At 44.3% G+C, this 20,610-nt stretch overlaps 1 protein-coding gene across 16 annotated transcripts in view; it reads right to left on the bottom strand.

Annotated features, from left to right (window-relative positions):
* SEMA6D (semaphorin 6D) overlaps positions 1-20,610 on the bottom strand; it is a 658,493-nt gene that overhangs the window by 17,590 nt on the left and 620,293 nt on the right. The window contains exon 1 of one of the 16 annotated variants that reach the window (XM_030577946.1): positions 18,881-19,108. The exons of the other annotated variants lie outside the window; for them this stretch is intronic. The gene's annotated coding sequence lies outside the window, so the exon portion shown is untranslated. Of the gene's footprint in view, positions 1-18,880; positions 19,109-20,610 lie in introns of those variants that run through there. 16 annotated transcript variants of the gene reach the window in all.

The following is a 20,610-nucleotide window of genomic DNA, read 5'->3' on the forward strand; positions in this document are numbered from 1 at the left end:
TCTAATGTGGAGTGCTCTCACTGGGCTATGTACTCCTGAGGGCATTCTGCACCTAAAAATTAAACATTCTTCACAGAATATTTTAAAATTCTGCCAGTTTTATTTGTCAATAGATAAATGCTGAGGCTCCAGCATGGCAGCGGGGAGCACAGGCTACTGGCTGCATACAGGTCAGAGATCATCCTGCAGCCCTCCCCCCACCCCCAGGACACAGTCTCAGTGGTGCGGCTTTACCCGATCCTGATACAGCACAAGGCCTGGACCTGTCCCTCTGCACCAGGTGCACCAGGTATGAGGCAGCCTGATTCAACCAGGCAGGATCCAAGTGTGGAAGGGCTCAATATGGGGGATCCAGGGGTGAGAGGATTATGTGTGGGACAGTCTGGGTGCAGACAGCTCAGTAGGTGGGGTCTAGGTGTGGGGGCATCTGGATGCACAGAGGCTTGTTGGGGGGTGGGGTTTCAGATGCAGGGGCAATGAGACTCTCCAGGTGCAGGTGGTTGGAGCTCAGCAGAGGAGTCTAGGTGTGTATGGGGGTTTCAGCGGGGGGGGGCAGCTGGGTGGTGGGGGTGTGGGGCTTGGTGGGATGCGGGGCTGGGTGCAGCTAGTTGAGGCCAGTGGTGTGGGGGTCTGGATGTAGGGGCTTGAGGTGGGGCATCAGGGTGGGGGTTTGAGTGCAGGGAGCTCAGTGGACAGTGGTCTGGGTGCAGAGGTGGGTGCCTGGAGGCAGGGGATCTGGGTGCAGGGGGGCTCCAGATGCAGAGTTTGAGGTTCAGTGGGGTGGGGTTCAGGTATGGAGGGATAGGGGCATTCTGGGTGTACGAAGTGAGGCTTGTCAGGGGTGTCTGAGTATGGGAGGTCCGGATGCATGGGGGTTGGGTAAATGGGGAAGCTGCTCTCCATACAGTGATCCCTTCCCCCACAGCTGAGGAGCAATGGGGCAGGAAGCAGGGGAGGATGCTAAGCTTCCTGCAGCTGAGGGAGGGTTTTTTTTGAGGGGTGGGGGGAGGAAGGGTCTGATACAGCCCCAGCCACTCCTTTCAGGGGAAGAGGAAGTCCCATCATCTCCTGCCTCCAGCCCAGACGGGGCTAGCAGCTCATCCCAGCTCAGGTAGGAGCCACTGGCTGGGGTGTCCCCAGCTCTGTGTGAGTTACCTCTCCACCGTCTGCTCTGAGTTCCTGAAATGATGTACCTGCATAGCTAGGGAGTGGGTGCATGACTGCTCTTGCAGCTTCCCTTTGCTTCTCTGTCAGAAAGTTGTTTTTCTGTGGAGAAGCAATGAAATCTGTGGGGGACATGAATTCTGCGCACATGCAGTGGCGCAGAATTCCTCCAGGAGTAGCTATGGGATAGTTTAATGTGGAGTGCTCTCACTGTCTCCAGTTAAAACAGTTCTACTGTGCTTAAATCAAGTCAGGGTGCATACATCAAGGGAGACTGGACCCTTGGTCTCCTACGTGAGTGCTGTGACCATCATGTTATAGAATAATTCTCATGCACTCTCTCTGGCCCCAGCGATTCTTTCATTATTTATCCACAGTGGAACAGCTTCACTGAGGGAGTCCCATATCAGAATATTGTATAGCTCCATGGCTGGAGCACTCATGTGAAAGGTGGCAGATCTCAATTCAGATCCCTTCTACCCACAGTTGAGGGGGGATTTGAACCAAGGGGGGTCCTCACCTAGCCCATGGAAGCAGCCTAACCACGTAGCTAAAAGTCATGAGGAAGTGCTTCCTCCCATTGCCTGGCTTTTTGCAGAAATGGCATAGGCACCTAACAGCAAAGGAGGGTTTGCTGCCGAGACTCCCAAGTGTCAGGAAGCACTTCCCTATAGTCTGGACTTAGGTGCCCATCTGCGAGAGAGGCCTGGGGTTTAGCATACAACCCTTGCTTTGGCACCTTCCGTTGGTGAGGAGCTGCCTAGCACGTGGGTTTTTGTAAATTCCCGGCTTAGGCATCTATCTCTCCCTATGCATTGTACAGGAAGCCTAATTCAGGTTTTATGACTCCAGTGGTTTTCTAGGCACCTAAAAGGCGTGACACTGACTACATAGTGACCACACCTGCGTTTCTTTGTGACTCAAGCCCTCAATGCCTGACACTCTATTCCCTTGTAAATGATTTACACATGTGCAAGGTAAGCATAAAATGCTACATTCTGATTTGATAGTGTTTGTCACCCACTCTGCACTTCCTTCGCATTGGTGTGCAAAGTGCAGAGCAATGGAGAGAATCAGTCCCTGAGAATGTATTTCCCCCATCCAATACTATAACTAACTAAATAATGCAGATAAGTAGGTATAGACTTGGCAGCATTCAACTTTTATTTTTATAAGGCCCATGTATAATATTTTTAATTTTTATTAATTTAAATGTTAAATTGTGCAAAATTATGGGTTTTAAGCATTTTTTTCATTTTTTTAAATGTAAGTTTTCACAGCTGTGGGAAATTCAGGGGAGGTTCAGAGAATAATTATTTAATGACGGCAGATGCTAAGATTCAAAAAGTTTAAAGCTTTATAACCATTAAAACCCAAAATGTGAACGTCAAAATACACAAAGTAAATTATTTAAGTCAAACTCTACAAGTTCCCAAGTAGCATTTTCCATATTTTCTCTCTCTGTAAATTTTGATTATCATTCCTGGAAATATTTTTTCATTGGTTTGTTGTGTCCAACAAAACTGATCTTTACTAATATTTACCGATTAAAAATCTAATCTTTCCAAGTCTAATTACGCAGCACCTTGTTTAGTCTGAGGCACCCAAAAGATTGTACAGTATGTGTTGAGATCACGACATATGCTATGGAAATGCAGTAGTATCACTATACAACAATGCTTTTAGGGGGCAAGTGAAATGCAGTTTGGGCAAGATGCAAGAAAACATGTCTAAGGATTTTTAATGACCACACGTAGTCTGGGCATAGGTTTTATTTCACATTAGAAACATGGCAACTGCGGTACCATACCTCATAGCAACTTTCCAAAGCATTAGTTCAGTTTTGAGTTGCAGGTACAAATCTCTATTGATTTAATCATAAACACTATGTCCTGCAGTTGTTGAAATCACTTTTTCTAGTAAATTATTTGTCTTAAGAAAATAAAACAGATCTCCTGATTCCTAATATTTCTGAGACCCAGTTAAAATGTGCTTAAGTGCAACTGAAAGTTAAGATGCTTAGGATGAAAAAGTTGGTGTCACTCCCAGGGCTGGTTCTGTGCAAGGATTGTCCAAGTTCCTATGGCAGCTGACTTAAGTGAGCTCATGCTGGACTAGGTGAGACCAGCATAGATGGCGATAGTATTTGGCAATGGAGGGTATATATGAGGTTCTATCCATTACAGACCGACCTGAAAAAGATGCATTTTTAACTGTTAATGATGCTTCTGCATCTCAAGTCCACCAGCCAAGAACTGATGGGTCACACTCTTAGGCAAGACTGATAAGCAGCGGTGACTAATAAACACTAACGATTCCTGACACCATCCTTGGCTTGACACAGCCTCCTCAGATGATGCAGCTGGCATTAAATTGCCAGTGAATGCACTTAAACAGAATGGAATTAATAATATTAGTCAAATTAGTTCCTTCTTGTTTAAATACACATCAGAGTGGGATACTGCAGCTTAGTGTCTCTGAAATACATTCTTCTTTCCGCAAACAGAACTCTGGCTCTTACAAGCTTTGAATACCAATCCTAGTCTCAAGACTAGGAAAAGAATGAAGTGAGGCATCAAAGACCTCAAGATGTAGTAGGTCAAACACAACTGATACAAAGGCAAAATGGCTGGTAAAGAACCTTGGAGGCTTCAGAAGAGGAATTCTACATTAAACCAGGAGGAGGCCTAGGGTAAGTGGAAGGGCCATCAATTCTAACTGACCAAAGAGCTCTTTTGGCCTGGTAAAAATACACGAGCTGGATGGATCAGTAGATGCATCAATTCCATGTGCCTCACATCAGTAGATGCATCAATTCCATGTGCCTCACACCATGATTTTTTGGAGCCCTTGCCCCTTCCGCAAAATAAACACATTCTGAGATTTCAATTCCCAATCTACCAGGAAGACATTTCTGAGATTGTGGGTATATGAGACACAGGAAGGATTTCCTCCTCCTATCCCCCAACCCAAAACAAACAGGGAAAACATCTGAATAAAGGTCACATGAAATCTGTCACAAAGAAGAGTACTTGAGCAGGGCCTTTTTTTTACTTAAGCAAAATTAAAAAACAAAACAAAATGGCAGTCAAGAACAAAGGGTAGCTACATATGTGCTGGTCAAAAATTACAGTGACATAAAAAAATAACTTTGCTAAAAGGAAGAGCCGCCCCCTTTTTCCCCCCGAAATAAAGAGCGAACAAAGTAAGAATCAGTCTTCTAAGTAACACATTAAAATCTAGGAGTTAAAGAGCAGTGTAATGCTAGTGGACGAGTCCCCACAGAGAAATTTTCCAGGACAGACATGGACAAACCCACATTTAAATCTTCCTTGAGCGCAGAGGATTGATCCAAAGATGGAAACTTTATGCAAATGTAAAAAACTGGGAATTGTTAAATTTGATAATCTAACCCAACCTCTCCTAACCTAACCTTCTAACCCAACCTCACCTCTCACAAACTCTTATCAGAGGAAGGTAAGAACGTCCATACTGAGTCAAACCAAAGATCCACCTAGCCCAGTAACCTGTTTTCCGACAGTGGCCATTGTCAGGTGCTTCAGAGGAAATGAAAAGAGCAGGTAATCCCCTACATCTACGTGAAGGTCTTTGTCATGAAGAGGGAGGAGATCCAACAGGGAAAGCTAGAATCAGGGCTTGTCTACATCACAAAGTTGCAGCGCTGGTGAGGGGGTTACAGCGCTGCAACTTAGGAGGTGTACACATCTGCAGGGCATCACCAGCGCTGCAATTCCCTGTTTGCAGCGCTGGCCGTACTCCCGTTTTGTCTCGGGTGTAGAGGATCCAGCGCTGGTGATCCAGCGCTGGTAATCAAGTGTAGACACTTACCAGCGCTTTTCTTGACCTCCGTGGAATAAGCAGGTATCCCAGCATACCTGAGGAAGCCTCTGGTAATCAAGCAGGTCTCCTTCCCCGGTTTGCTCTCGCGTTCCCCGAACCCCCGAGCAAGCAGGTCTCCTTCCCTGCGGTTTGCAGGGGGGTTCGGGGAACGCGAGAGCAAACCGCGGCGAAGCTGGTCTCCTTCCCCGGTTTGCTCTCTCGTTCCCCGAACCCCCGAGCAAGCAGGTCTCCTTCCCTGTGGTTTGCAGGGGGGTTCGGGGAACGCGAGAGCAAACCGCGGCGAAGCTGGTCTCCTTCCCCGGTTTGCTCTCGCGTTCCCCGAACCCCTGTGCAAGCAGGTCTCCTTCCCTGCGGTTTGCAGGGGGGTTCGTGGAACGCGAGAGCAAACCGCGGCGAAGCTGGTCTCCTTCCCCGGTTTGGTCTCGCGTTCTCCGAACCCCCGTGCAAGCAGGTCTCCTTCCCTGCGGTTTGCTCTCGCGTTCCCCGAATCCCCGAGCAAGCAGGTCTCCTTCCCTGCAGTTTGCAGGGGGGTTCGGGGAACGCGAGAGCAAACTGCAGCGAAGCTGGTCTCCTTCCCCGGTTTGCTCTCGCGTTCCCCGAACCCCCCTTGAAGCTGCCCAACAGCGCTGCAGTGTGGCCACATCTAACACCACTTGCAGCGCTGGTTGCTGTAAGTGTGGCCACTCTGCAGCGCTGGCCCTATACAGCTGTACTAATACAGCTGTAACAACCAGCGCTGCAAAATTGTGGATGTAGACATACCCTCAGTCACCTGTGATTGTAGAGGTAAAGGTTTCTTTATTATTCGGTATATTAAAAGCATTGAAAGAAAATGAGTATCAACTCACACTGCCAGTATGTGTAGGAGGCAAAGGGCAGCCACTTTGTAAAGGTATTTGGATTTGGCAGATTGAGATCAAGACTGCCAGGAAGGAATAAAACCTGAAGATAGACTGTTCCTGGGATGAACAGAAAATTTACTCAACCTGGCCACTAGAACACAGGCTTTGCCAGCCAGGTAAATACTTCTGTCGCACACAGATATGCTATTATGAAACACATACATAATTCTTACCTCATTCAACCCTGTTAATGGAGGTCTGCAGGGGACTATGCAAATAGAAATGCTGAGGTATTTGTTTCACCAGAATCACCTGATTATGAATTATTGGAAATATCTGCCCAGAAGAAAATTTAGAGTTCAATTATGCTCCCTGGGTCTGATTCTTTTCAGCCAGGCTTCAAACTGGTCTTTGATGAATTTTGCCTACAAAATGCAGCACCAACTTTTTTGCTACTGTAGGTGCAAATATTGGCAGCAAAAGTATTCCTAGACCCGTTTCACAGAGGGGGAGCTGAAGCAGTGACAGATGAAAGCCAGAATTTTCAGAAAGGCTCAGCAGCTACAACTAAAGGCAGATTTTTCAAAGAGCTCAGCAGCCAGTAAGCCCCTTTGAGAACAATGGGAGCTACTAGGTTTTATGGTCAGATTTTCCAAAGAGGTCAGGTGACTTGTCCAAGGTCATATATACATAAAGGCTGTGGAGGAAATGGGAATTGAATCTAGATCTTCTGGACTCCAGTTCAGTGCCTTAACTAGAATGTGCAGGTACTAAAATACAAGGATAGTTTTCTGTTGGTACAAACTTTCACCTGTAAAAAGGAAGCTGGCCTGGGTGAAAATCCTCACTGGCTAGTTCACAGCAAATAAAGGGGCTGGCTGTGCAAAAAGCAAGAAGTTGCCCCAAATCTTTAGCTGCCTATTTGTGGCTAATTCCTGTCATTCTTCGATGAGAATGCCACCTTTCAATTCTTGATTGGTGGAATCCAATACTATTTCCCTTAAAAGATGAGCCTGGCTTCAAACAATCACACTTAATAGGGAAAAGATCAGTGTTCGTTAGTCATTCATCTACCCAAAACTTTGTCAATATATGTGTGACATTCCATTAATCACTGTTGCATGTTTCTGCCATGTAAAAGGAAATGGGGGAAGGGAATGTGAGCCAGCTGCAGAGAAGCAATAATTAAATAAAATAGATTAAAACCAAACTGACAGTTTTTCCCCCTCTAAAAATCATAGCCAAATTACTTTATACTACCAAGATTTCATAAATTACCAAGCACAGACTGGGATATCGAGGGGCAGGGGACAGGTAAATGCAAAGAGCACTTTGGGTCAGGTTAGAAAGAAACAAATCTAGCTACTAATCAGAAATGTCCTCTAGGAGGGAAAAATTAAACTGAGTAAACTTGGGGGTTAAAAAAGCTACTATCATGAATAATATTAAATGAGGCTTTGTCAAACTTTGCCATTTTCTTTCTGCACTTAGCACAGAACAAAGCCAGGTGTTCTGAGGGAAGCAAAGGGATTTCTTTGGGAGAAATAGTGTGTCTTTGAAGTGGGGCACCATATTACCAGATTACTGCCACTTCAATACTAGGTTCTAGTTTGGCAGTCATCAGGGTTTTGTTGTTTTTTAACTATCCCCTGAAGTTTGGAGACTCACTTCTGTATAAATCTGGAATTTGCCTGCTGGTTCAAAGTTTGAGAAGCACCAAGATTTGAAAATAAGGGTGCCCTGAGAAACTAACACGAACATATGACTATACCTGTGAGTAAAAATAAGTATGTGCATGCCACTGAGTGCAGAGGTGCTTTTCTGCAGTCCTGATGCATGCTAGTATGCTTTTGAGGGTGCACCTTTTGAAAAGGGCTTTAAACTTGTTCATTCCAGTAACAGTGCAAATGAAAAGGTCTGCTCCAGGTCCAATTCTCTGTCGCTGCTGGCTCATGCATGCTCACCAGTTTCCTGTGCTCCAAAAGCAGAATGGACACTCTTTCTAGAAGACTGAGTACGCCTGACGCAGCATTCTGCAGCCACTTCTGTGGCACTTTAGTATGGTAATCAGGCTCTTGACGATGATATTGAGGGGATTTGCTGAGCATATTCCTGGATGGCCTTTTGGGGATGAGTTTTTGTGTGGAAGACAATGAGTGAAATCCTGGCCCCAGTGAAGTCAATGGTACTTTTGCCAGATTTCAGTGGGGCCAGGATTTCTCACTATATGTTCAGCCTATGGGTGATAAATGGCCCCTGGTGAGATGGCAGAATGGCTTGAGAAGCTGAAATAGCAGGATGCAGGGGAGAAGAGATGCAGCTCACTTCCAAGGAGTAAGGTGGGTTTTTTGTTTGGGGTTGTTGGGTTTTTTTTTGTTGCCTTCTATGGCAGGCCATCCTTCTCAGGGGCTTTGGAAACTTTTTACTAGATCCAGGGCCTAACAGATAAAGCCAAACATGCTAAAGTTAAACCTGATTCTATGTTGCCCAGCACCTTGTGCAGTAGTTATCTATGCCTGGGTGAAGTGGGGGTTCTGTGTTACTGTATCAGAATAGTAGAGTTTTATACCCTCTGTGGCAAGTGTAAATGTCTAACAAGATCCAAGCTAATGGTGAATCAGGCCCAACATATTGGTAGATGAACGTTGAAAACACTGTATTCTCTATATTCCAAGTTAAAAGACAAAAACAGTATAGTCTAGTGGCCTGAGAACAGGACTAGGGGGCAGGAATTCCTGACTTCTAATCCTGGGTGTGTTACTGTGTTGTTGTGGCCTTGGTTAATCTTTCAAAGTCTCTATTTCCTGTTTTGTGAAATGGGGGTGATAATGTTTACTTCCTGTACCACAGGAGCAGTGTAAATATTCAGTAGTTTTTATGCAAGGCTCTTTAAATGTACACATCTCTAAGTGCTAACTATGGTTAATTTTACAATCAAGGGGCCAAATTTTGATCTTAGGCCTAGTCTGAACACAGATTTGTGTACTGGAATGACTATGTGTGCTGGGGGGGGGGTGATTCCTCCCCCCACCCCCCAAAGTTATATCAGTACAAAGAAATCTAATTCAAGGCACCAAATTGGCATACAGGAAGGGGAATCGATATAAGGCATCTTTTTACTAGTATTAATTTTGCCCACATAAAGGGGGCGGGGGGGGGTTGTACTGATTTAAATATACTGGTATAGTTACTGAAGGTAGACAAAGTTGGTTTCTTCCATGGAATTTTTCTCATGTGTGTTCTTTTCAACATGGATTGACTTCAGTGATTCTGCATGCATGTTATTGAGGGCAACATTTGGCACAGGGTGTTTATTCTATATTTAAGGCTCACACGTTAGCTGTGCCATGGTAAATCCATATTTAAAAGCTTGATGTTAGCCCATTTTGGCTAATTATCAAATAAAGAGTAGAGAAGGAGAATATTCTGGCCTTACAATACAAAGTCATATACTTCCACTATTGTTGTGGCCCTCGAGCTTACTTGAAGACTGCATAGAACTAAACACATCAGTCATAAAATGAACTGAAGAAAATGTGTGCAGTTATATACACTTTTGATATGATGGCTCCTCCATATTATCCTGCCATATACACACATTCATACCTTTTTATGGGGACAATTTTTTTTAAATTTCTGGAGAAATTTAGTATTTGGAGCCATGATACTGATTCTGAAACAGCAAACAGAAGATTTGTCCCTTTAAGATATTGCCTAACTTGTTTAAAGATGGCTGCATCAAAACTTCTTGAGCTATGTCAAAGTAAAAAATTGTTTAATATTAAAGTGATGAAACCATAGTAATAGATATCACAGGTTTGATCTTAATTGGCTTATAGTACTGTTAGTTACACGTCAGTAACATTACAGAGAGAGCACACCTCCCTTTATTCTAGAAGAAATGACAGAATGCTAGCTAAATGGCTAGGGCAGTGGTTCTCAACCAAGGCTACGTGTACCCCTGGGGGAACACAGAAGTCTTTCAGGGAGTACTCAACTCATCTGGATATTTGCCTACCTTTGCAGAAGACTATGTAAAAGGCACTAGCAAAGTCAGAACTAAAATTTCATACAGATAAGGACTTGTTTACACTGCTGCATAGAGTATACACTGAAATGTAAGTATAATATTTATATTCCAGCTGATGTATTTTGTAATTATATGGTAAAAATGAGAAAGCAGTTTTTCAGTAATATATTCAGTAATAATTTTCAGTGTTGTGACACATTTGTCTTTTTATGTCCAATTTTGTAAGCAAGTAGTTTTTAAGCGAGGTGAAACATGGGGTACAAAAGACAAATCTGATTCCTGAAAGGGGTACAGTAGTCTGGAAAGGTGAGAGCCACTGGGCTAGGGTGACTTATAGTGTTCAGGGGCAGCTCTAGGTATTTTGCCACCCCAAGCACGACAGACAGGCTGCCTTCGGCGACTTGCCTGAGGGAGGTCCTCGGTCCCGCAGATTCGGTGGCACACCTGTGGGAGGTCCGCCGAAGCCATGGGACCAGCGGACCCTCCACAGGCATGCCGCCAAAGGGAACCTGCCTGCCGCCTGCACGGTGACCGACAGAGCGCCCCCCACGGCTTGCCGTCCCAGGCACGCGCTTGGCGTGCTGGTGCCTGGAGCCGCCCCTGATAGTGATGCAAAAGTTCAGTGATTGATTAAACACACTTTGAGAACTGAACTCTCTTATGATCAAAAATTTACTCAGACAAGGCAGTTTCAGCCCAAAATGAAATAAGATTAGACCAAAACATACGTGATCCCTTCAATTATCGTTGGTTTTTGATTTGTTACTCCATTTTCTGTCCATTGCCAGGGCATTACACATGTTCTACAGTTGAAAGCAAACTTTGTTTTGAAGCTGTATCTGCTGCCAGAGCTGTTCTCAATATAGCTCCTGTGGGACTTAATCCCTTTGACAGTTTGCCAGAGCCTGAGCTTGGTGACAAAGTGCAAGGTACATTTGCTTATGCAGTATTCTGATTAACCATCTTAACAGACCTACATTTTACTAATGTAAACTGCTTGCCTTGAACTGGGACTGCTCTATGATATGATGAATGTGTTGGTTACAGCACCCAAGCAGTGTGGTATGAAAGTGAAGAGCGGATTTTGGTGTGTAGCTGCTTTGTTTTTAGAAAAGTGCCATATTGCCAGCCCTGGAGATGTAGGTCTTCCATTTATTCCCAGAACAGGTGCAGCACAGACAGCCATAATGCAAGTTTCTACTCAGTGCTCTGGTCCAGACCTGCAGGGACCAATCTTACCAGCAAGATAACACTTCAGGGTCCATCAATACTCAGGTATTTTTCTTTTTTCTGTTTTTTTCTCAGCTCATGAACCTGTGTTTCATGAGACCCATTAAGAGTTAACTTCCATGTTCCTGTGATTTTTAAATGGATGTCAAAGTTGCCCACTGATTTCCATGGGTGCCTGCCTTTGGGTGTGAAGTTTCTTTGAGACTGAAATCTAAAGAGTTTCCATGCTCTCTAATGATGATGCAAATATTTATATGATTAGATATAGGCTTTAATATAGACTTAAAAACAAACAAAAAGACTGAAGCCAAAGTGAACTGATACTTTCATGACTGGAGACCTAACTTTCAAATGTGGATGGGAGTCACAAGTGAAATAAACAACTGTTGTTATACAAGACCTATAGTGCTTGATTTTATATTGCAACACCACCATTCATTTCAGCAGGGTTAGTAGTCCTTGATAGGGAGAGCTGTGGGAAAGGTATAAACCAGTGCGTGCAAGTGAGGATATAATGTAGATCTAAGGTGCAATTTATTCAGCTACAGAATCATCAGTTTCTCTCTTTCATGAGCACTACCATCTTTCAACGATGGAGAAAATGGCCCCTCCCTAGGACTCCTACCCAAAGCATCAGCACTGTCCTCTAGCACCTCCGGCCAGCCCATGAGGGACGAGAGAGTGAGGGTTGGGTATGCCTGCAGGAGAAGGGGGCTGAGATGTTCTGAAATGGAAAGGAGGGTATCTGGAGAGGCCCTTAGTGCCCTCGAGGGTAGGATGCTGAGGAGTGAGAGAATTGCACTGTGGAGGGGGCATATCTGTTGTCTAACAGCCAGGGGCCCAGACAATGTAGCGCTGAATCTTGCTTCATGAAGAATATCCTCCTCCACACCTCCTCCCCATCCCAAACCTCTTGCATTGTATTGCTGACCCTGGTTGTGGGGGTGGTGCTGATGGAAGATACTGCAGCTGCTCGAAGGTCGTGGTGTGGCTGCTGGCTAGAAGGGTGCTGGTCGGGAATGCTGCTTTGGTGGGGGACAGCGGGCTAACAGGAGTGCCAGCACTTCAAAGAGGAAGTAAATGGCTGGTAGAAAAGGTGAAGGGAAAGAGAAGAGTCACATATGGCAACAAACAGATCACAGCCTCCTAAGCACCTTGGGAGCAGGGTTACTAGTATACACATTGAAGGCTGAATTTTTAGCCAGCCTCAAATTTTGCCCACATACTTGATTTAGCCTGTAAAAATGGGTGAACAACTGTTTTGAATATATGTTGGCCTCTTCTATGGATTAATCTAGTAGTTGGTCACTAAACTGATCCACTGGGATATGCAAAACGTGCTCTGCCACTTTTGTCAGACCAATCAACTGCATGTGCAAATGCAGGCGTGAAAAAGTATACAAAGCTGGAGCTTAAACTTAACTCTTAATATTATCTTGTTGAGTGTTAAAGATTAACTAGAAGAGGGAAAGAATGTGGTAGGGAATGTTTCTCTTGTGCTAGAGAAGAGAATGCACTGTGAATTATATTCTCTCTCATGGGTTATTTAAACTTTTGTGTAATTGTTTATCCTGTTGCTTTTATTTACTCTATGACATCAAAAAGCATTAATTTACCATGTGACATTTCATATTTAGCATTTGAGACACAGTGCATCGGAATCTGGTGAAGGCAAACCAATTTTATAACATGTACTGTGCAATTGTTTTGCAGCATTGCCCTCAAGTGTAAAGTCTCTTACATTTTTTAAATTGTCTAATCAAATGCAGACTCTGTTCCAGTCACGCTAGATTTTCACATAATGGCAGATATTTCTTTTTAGCCTAACACTGAACACTTGGATCACATTATTACATTTGCTACTTTTGTTGTTTGTGAATGTATATTTGCAAATGTATCATATACATGCACATGCACACACTCTGCGAGAAAGGGGAATTCATTATTGTGCTGTGACACACGGCGGGATATTCCTGGTGCAAAAGGCCATCTGTGGGAGCTGCAAAGCTGGCTCTAATCCCCACCCTAATAGGAGGCACCTGCAGCAGGAGCGGGTGGGGTTTCGGAGACCGAAGGAGGAATGGTAGATGTTTTTGCACCACTGTCATGTCTCTTTGCAACAGGGGCACAATTTAGGACAGCTGTAGCCTGTACATGGGGCCAGCGTGCACCAGCTGCCAGGTTCTTATATCTATTGCTCACATCACTGTAGTATCTGAGCATCTCCAAATCTTAAAGGTATGTATCCTCACAACATATTGTGCGATGTACCTACTGGGTTTCTGGGAAGTGGGCGGGCAGAAGCCTGCCCACTGCTAACAGATCCCCCCACCCCCCAGCCTAAGGGGAGGATCTAAAGGACCTCTGAACCCAACTGATTTCGGGGGACAACTAATAAAAGAACAGGGATAGGAGTGCAGTCAGAGGGTCATAAGAAGGGAGCCTGACGGGGACATCGAGCAGAGAACCCCGGACAGCGCCCACTGCTCCTCAAAGGCATCAAGGATATTGTGCGGTGTAGCAGGATGGTCACCCGCTCCTGCCTGGGAAGGGTTAGAGCCAGCCCTGCAGAGGGCTAGGGCTGTGGAAGGAAAGAGCTGGGTTGATTGGGGGAAGCAGCTGCAGCTGGGCCATGCCCCAGTCAGAGCCCAGCTGGCCCTATAAAGAGGCTGGGAGCCAAAGGGAGAAGGGCCTGGCTGTAGGGAGCTAGACAAGAGACCTAGAGTAGGTCAGGGCTGGGGAAAGGCAGAGGAGCTGGGGAGCTCCTGCCTGGAAAGCCCCAGGCTGCGGCCTAGCATTAATCCGAGAGGTACTGGGGGTTGCAGGGGGCAGCCCAGGGGTAGGCAAAGGCAGCAGGTCCAAACCCCTTTGCCTATGATGAGTGGCTGATACTGCAGTCTGCCCCAGTGAACAGGGTGATTCTGGGCAGTAGCCAATATTGAGGCAAAGGGGGGCATAGTGGGGTGGGGATTCCCCTGGGAAGGGGAGACCCAGTTAAAGGGGCACCGGGGTCCTGGGAGGGACATGGGGGACCAGTAGCTGGAAGGCAGATCACTGACCTGCAGAGGGCGCTCTGGGCTGCAGTGAGCTAATTCCCAGGATAACCAGCAGGAGGCGCTGGCCCATCTACATGCGGTAAGGAGAAACTTTTACCCATTGGGAAACTGAGGTGCAGAGAGGATAATTGCTTAGCGCAAGGTCACACTGGAAACCTGTAGCAGAAAAGAGAATTGAATCTAGGTATTCTAAGTTCCCAGCTAGCACCCTGACCACTATACCATCCTTCCTCCCATAGTTGCTCCCAGCAGACTGTGAATAGGGGGGCATAGACCACTGCCCTCAGCTGTTGTGTTACAAATAGCTCCAGCACAGAGATGAATTTGGGCCTGTGTGAATGAACAAGTACATCTGACCCAAACAAAATATATGTGTGCATGTGTATATATCTATCTCTACAACTGCATGAAACAACTATATGTATGCTGCAAAAAATGAAATAAATATATGACGGTAGTTTTTCCATGCCAAGCCACTGCTCTATCCAGTCCAGTATCCTCTCTTTGGCAGGGAGCAAAGCCTGATGCTTCAGGGGAAGGAAAACACCATCCACTGCACATCTTGAAAAAAACTTGTATAGCTGTTTATAAAGAGCAAAACTTTCTATCCCACCCTCTGCAGGGAATCAGAATAATCCCCAAAGCATGTGATTTGATTAGCCTTGTCCTAGGTTATCATTAAATCAAAAAATGTATTCCTAAAAATATCTGCACAGCATTTATATCATAGAAGTATATGATTTAGTCAGCAAAAACAAATGACTAGCCTTTCAAGTTTCTTAATCTTCAATACACGTGTTGGATTTAAGGAGCTGTCATGGAGAAGCAGATCTTTGCAAACTGAACTAAACCATTCAACTCTGTAAGATGATTTTTTTTCTTATTACTCCTTTCATGAGGCGCCTGGGGACATTGTTCTCTCACTGTTGACAACTTTCACACTCTTATCCTACCCCTCTCACCTCAGCGCCCTTTCTCCAAGTGGTAATACACAGAATAGCTATAGTTGCAAAAAAGCTGGCTCTTAGCCAATTGCAGGGACTGGAGAGTGATTCTGTACTGGGCTGCTGATTATCTGATCCTAGACACTGAATGCATCACTTCTGTAAATTACTAAGCCTGCTCTAGCCAGGGTAGTAGTAAGATCTTATGCCTATCCATTTAATTGTGTGCTATTCAACTGTGGAGACATGCACTGCAGATGTGTCCCTTAAATTTTTTTTTTAAATACAGCCTACAATAATGGGCCGAGTAATGGCTACTTTACTAACACTTTAGCTGGTGTTTTGAAAACATTAAGGTTTTATACCACCCTGAAAATTTACCTCTTATATGTATGCTTAGGATCTTATTCTGGCATTTGAAATTTAAATACATATATACTTTTTTTCTCCTCTGCAGCCTCCCAGAACAACCCAAAGTACACACAGGCACACTGGTGCCTGGGTAGTGTTTGACCAAAGGATTGAAGGAGGATTTCAAACATGAGTACAAGAATTTTCTTCTGACTCTATGACTAGTGTATGTCACAGTACATAGTGGGGTAGCAGCAACATCATCTGTCCATGTGGTAATATTCCTAGGGCCTGATTAACTGCAATGCCAATAAACATCCTTGGGAAAAGGTACCAGAGCACATGATGGATCTTTGCATGCCAATATGGGGGAGGTGACTCTCAATAAGGCCAGGGCCAGTGCAACCATTTAGGCGGACTAGGCGGTTGCCTAGGGCGCCGAGATTTGAGGGTGCCAAAAAGCACCCCCCAATTTTTTTTTTAAATGGTTGAGCAGCCGCTGCTGCTGGGACAGAGAGGGAGTCTGAGCTGCTGGCAGCAGCCAGCAGTCCAGGGGGACCCTGGGTCAGGGCGCCGCCGTGGCAGCCGGCAGCCCAGGGTGTCTGGAGGGGCTCCCGTGGAGCTGCCGCAGTCATGCCTTCAGACGGTCAGCTGCTCGCATGGCTCCGGTGGACCGCCCACAGGCACCACTGCGGCAGCTCCACCGGAGCCGCGGAGCACCAGACCACACACAGACACCACTGCAGCAGCTCCACTGGAGCCGCGGAGCACTGGACCGCACGCAGACACCACTGCAGCAGCTCCACCGAGCCGCGGAGCACCGGACCGCCCGCAGGCACCACTGCGGCAGCTCCACCGGAGCCGCGGAGCACTGGACCGCACGCAGACACCACTGCAGCAGCTCCACTGGAGCCGCGGAGCACCGGACCGCCCGCAGGCACCACTGCGGCAGCTCCACCGGAGCCGCGGAGCACTGGACCACACACAGACACCACTGCAGCAGCTCCACTGGAGCCGCGGAGCACCGGACCGCACGCAGGCACCACTGCGGCAGCTCCACCAGAGCCGCGGAGCACCGGACCGCCCACAGGCACCACTGCGGTAGCTCCACCGGAGCCGCGGGACCAGCACGCGGGGCGGCGAAATTCCCATCCGCCTAGGGCGCTCAAAACCCTAGCGCCGGTCCTGAATAACGCTCTAATGCAGAGATGTTTTAGAAAAGTGAGATAAGTACCATTTGTTTTATGGCACTGTAAACTCTGAGGGGAATCCTACCAATGGGAGAGCCTGGGACATGATCTTGCACATTACTACTACTCAAGATACTACAAGAGGGATGTTGTCACAGTTATTTCAGCTGAAGAAAAGAGATGAACTGTATGGCTTGTGTTTAAGAAAAACCTGTACAGAAATGGCAGAAAATAACATTATTCAGTAATTACCCATTAGTCAAGAAGAATATCTGTTTGTAAATATGACCTCTGTAATGTTACCAGGGTCAGACAGACCAAGGACAATCTGCTGTGTAAGTATATAAATCAAAGCTGTCTAGGGACTGATTTAATTTACAATGTTCTTCAACATTCTGGACAAAACAAATGTCACTCGCTTACTTAAGTCCTGTGCTCCTCCCCTTTTTCCACTTTCTCCCTCCCTTACTTTCTCCCTCCCCCCCATTTTTGATAACACTTCTTGACCTCCCTACTTCTTGAAAGCCATGGATTTCCACCAAGAAACAGCCAGTTAGGCCAACTTGTTTGAATTATGCTAACACCCCAACAAGTAAGATTACAATAGAGCCGTGACTGTATTCACTTGCTGGTTACCTGGCTTTCTTAGCACAGTTCAGGAATAAAGCAACAAATACTGGAATGTATGTAGTTCTTTTATTATTAAGTACCTAAATCTGCGAAAAGCATCTGTTGAAACGATTAGATTCTGGGCACTGATTCTGCTAAATCACATGTTTCCCGTTGTGGAAGGAAAAGAGCTTTTGCAATAACATGCAGAATACATGGAATAAGTCTTCTCTTTCTTTCTGTGCTCTTTGGCAGTTTGACTGGCTGAGTCAAAGCAAGTTCTGTTCCTTTATCTTTTTTTTAAAATATGCCATAATCTCCAAACTGAAACCGAGTAGGATTTGAATAAAATGTTCTCATTCAAGTAATAACTGAATTAATAATCACACTCTAAGCAACAGATTGCGATCCTGAAGCCAGGTTTTTTAAAATTGTCCATTGGTGCCTTTTATTTCTAGGAACCATTTTGTGACTTTTGTGCAGCTGTGGCTACTGAGCTGCCTCAGGGCAAGGCCAAACCTTCCAAACAAAAGAAACTTCATGTTGTAGATGTTAACTTTAGTTACCATAGCCAGACAATGCTGCCAGTGGTATGGAAGACAAAATTGCTGTAGCCAGCTGTGCTGTTCACAGTCGGATGGTTTCTGTGTAGCTCCAAATGGTTATGAAGCCAGTAGCCTGTTGTGGCCAAGGACAGAATGATGGATGATCTACACACAGTGCCCAAGTAGAAAGAATGGCAGAAGTTCACTTCAGGGTTGTTAAAATGCTAATCTAGGTTAGTTAACAAAAGCCTAATGGAACAGAAAAGTTAGGGGAAATAAACACACCTCATATGTTACATATGTACACTCCAGATTTGATCTCTCTAGTTAGACAAACATTTGCCTTTGGACATTAGACAATTTAACAGTTTTCTTGTTTGAATAAACTGAATCAACTTTTGTTATTAGCTGTACTATAATTACTGTCAAGGCATGACAAGGAAAAGTGAACTAAGGCAGACAATACACACAGCTATTGAAAATAGCATCATAAAGCTAGCAATATGATTTTCACTGAACATTTTTCATGTGACATGCGAACTTGAACTTGAAGCTGGCAGCTATTCACAGAACAAGTAACAACTTAATAAAATGGCTTAGATGGATTTTAACTGTAACAGCAGCAAGCTTATCTGATGCATAAAAGAGATAATCTTTTCTAACAGCAGTTTTGATTAGATCAACATTTGCACTGTTTTAATTACATATAGGACTGCTTGTATTACCCATTGCAAATATTATGCCTTCCATCTTTTCCTTGACTGTTCCTGGGACAAATTTTTAATTTCTCCAATAGCAGGATATATGTTTACACTTCTTACTGGAGTTATAGTATGTGATCATCTTCTTATTTTCTTATTTAGTTGCTAAGCAAGAAATAGGGCAGTCCGTCCCCCCCTTAATCTCTTGTATTTATTAATCAAAGCAAAAAAATGAAAATGTTTGTTGGTAAATATTAGGGACCAGTTGGGCAATAAACAAACAATGCAAGTATTTCCTTGGTCTTACAAGGCAAAGACAAAAATTGAAGCAAAGCTACTTTTTATCATTTTACTCACCATAACATGCATGGTAAGAAGTGGCGATATCCACATATGCTCGTCATGTGATTTCTTGCCGGAGATTTTTTGTTTCTTTTTCAGAAAGAAGAGTAACCAAGCCATTTTCAATATGTATATAAAAGGGGGCCGTAGCCTACTTCCATGGCAAAACTCCTATTGCCTTCAATGTGAGCAAGACCCATTCCTGTGTTAAGTGCAGTAATTTAAAACATGCATGTAATCAGACCAGCAGTTGTGACAATTAGTCATATCTACATGGAGCCTTGTAGTTTAAGATTTTTAAGTGATTTTTTACTACTACTACTTTACCATCCTGTATCTCATTTGATGGTACATTTCTGAGCTAGAACCTATTTAGACACAGTGAATTGGACACATAATTAAGCATTCTTTCTAAATGTGTGAACTTCATAAGACTAGATCAAAGTTCTAGCAGTTCCAAAGGCTAAGGTGTTTGCTGCCACACTCATAACAAATCAGCCATACAAAAGAGGCAGAAATGTTAGACGGTCCAGCTAAAAGGGCATCAGTGATTGAAACAAATGCAGCCACACAGCTGGCTTGTGGAGCTGTGACAAAGCTGGTCACTGTATTCCTAGCACACCCTCCTGCATCACACAAAGCATGTTTAGATGATGATGATATCTTTGTTGCGTCCCTAGCAGAAATGAAGAGGTAGTGACAGACTGCAGGATATGAAGGAGGATGGTAGTTCAATGTAACTAAAGATGCAGCTGAAAGTGAGCAGCCTGTTAAATAACCCAATTTAAAGCCTCTGCGTTACAGTTCTGGCTATCCTTTGAAAACAAATTTAATCTACTTAATTTTAAAATGTTAGTAAATTCCTAATGCAAACTCTTTCTTTCTGTTTTTAAAACAGCCAAGTGTATTAGTTCCTATAAAAAGTGTTAAAGTTTATGATTATATAGAGAAAAAAATCACAGGGCTCATCTGGCAATTTCTATTTGTCCAAGCCAGAGTAAATGTTTATACAATATCTGCCAACATAACAGAATATGCCTGTCACTCACTATATTAAACATGATTGTATACAGCTTAATTTACTGAATTAGATACATACACATTTGAGGTGGATAGATTTTTATAGCGTGAATAAAGCCAAATAAAAGCCTTTTGCCACTACAGAGCTAGTACAGCCTCATAATGAGCTTCCAGACTTCTCAAGAATATAAAGAAGGAATCTTGGAAAAATCCTCAATAAAAGGATTTCCATGAGAGTGATACACAAGTATTAAAAAGCCTCTGTAGAATTAGGAAGAAATTCCATCAAGACAACAACACTTAGAAGAAGAAGAATTAATGCCATTACTAAAAGACTTTCATGCTTCTTTGGAACACTAATAACTTAATGCAGAGCTAAAGTTATTCTAGTACAGACATGTTTCCCCCCCTGAAAATAACTAAGCAAAATGTCATGGATTTTACATAAGTCAAGGATGATTAATTTTTCAGCGACAGTTCTTTGCTGCAAATTCTCTATATTGGTTGCTGGGATTGTGTGGGGCGTACATATAAACTACAGTACTGATTGCATAGTAAGTACTACATCTGTATACATTACGAACAGTCACATTTCTGCTGAGACATGCCTGAGCAAGTACATCTGTCTGCATAGATGTGTGTGTGGGTGTATGTAGCTATTTTATACACTGAGGGCCAAATTTTGTTTGGGGGTTTTTCATAGACCTAAAACTAGCAGACTTTGA

Source organism: Gopherus evgoodei, chromosome 10 (genome assembly GCF_007399415.2).
Source record: "Gopherus evgoodei ecotype Sinaloan lineage chromosome 10, rGopEvg1_v1.p, whole genome shotgun sequence".
Taxonomy (NCBI): domain Eukaryota; kingdom Metazoa; phylum Chordata; order Testudines; family Testudinidae; genus Gopherus; species Gopherus evgoodei.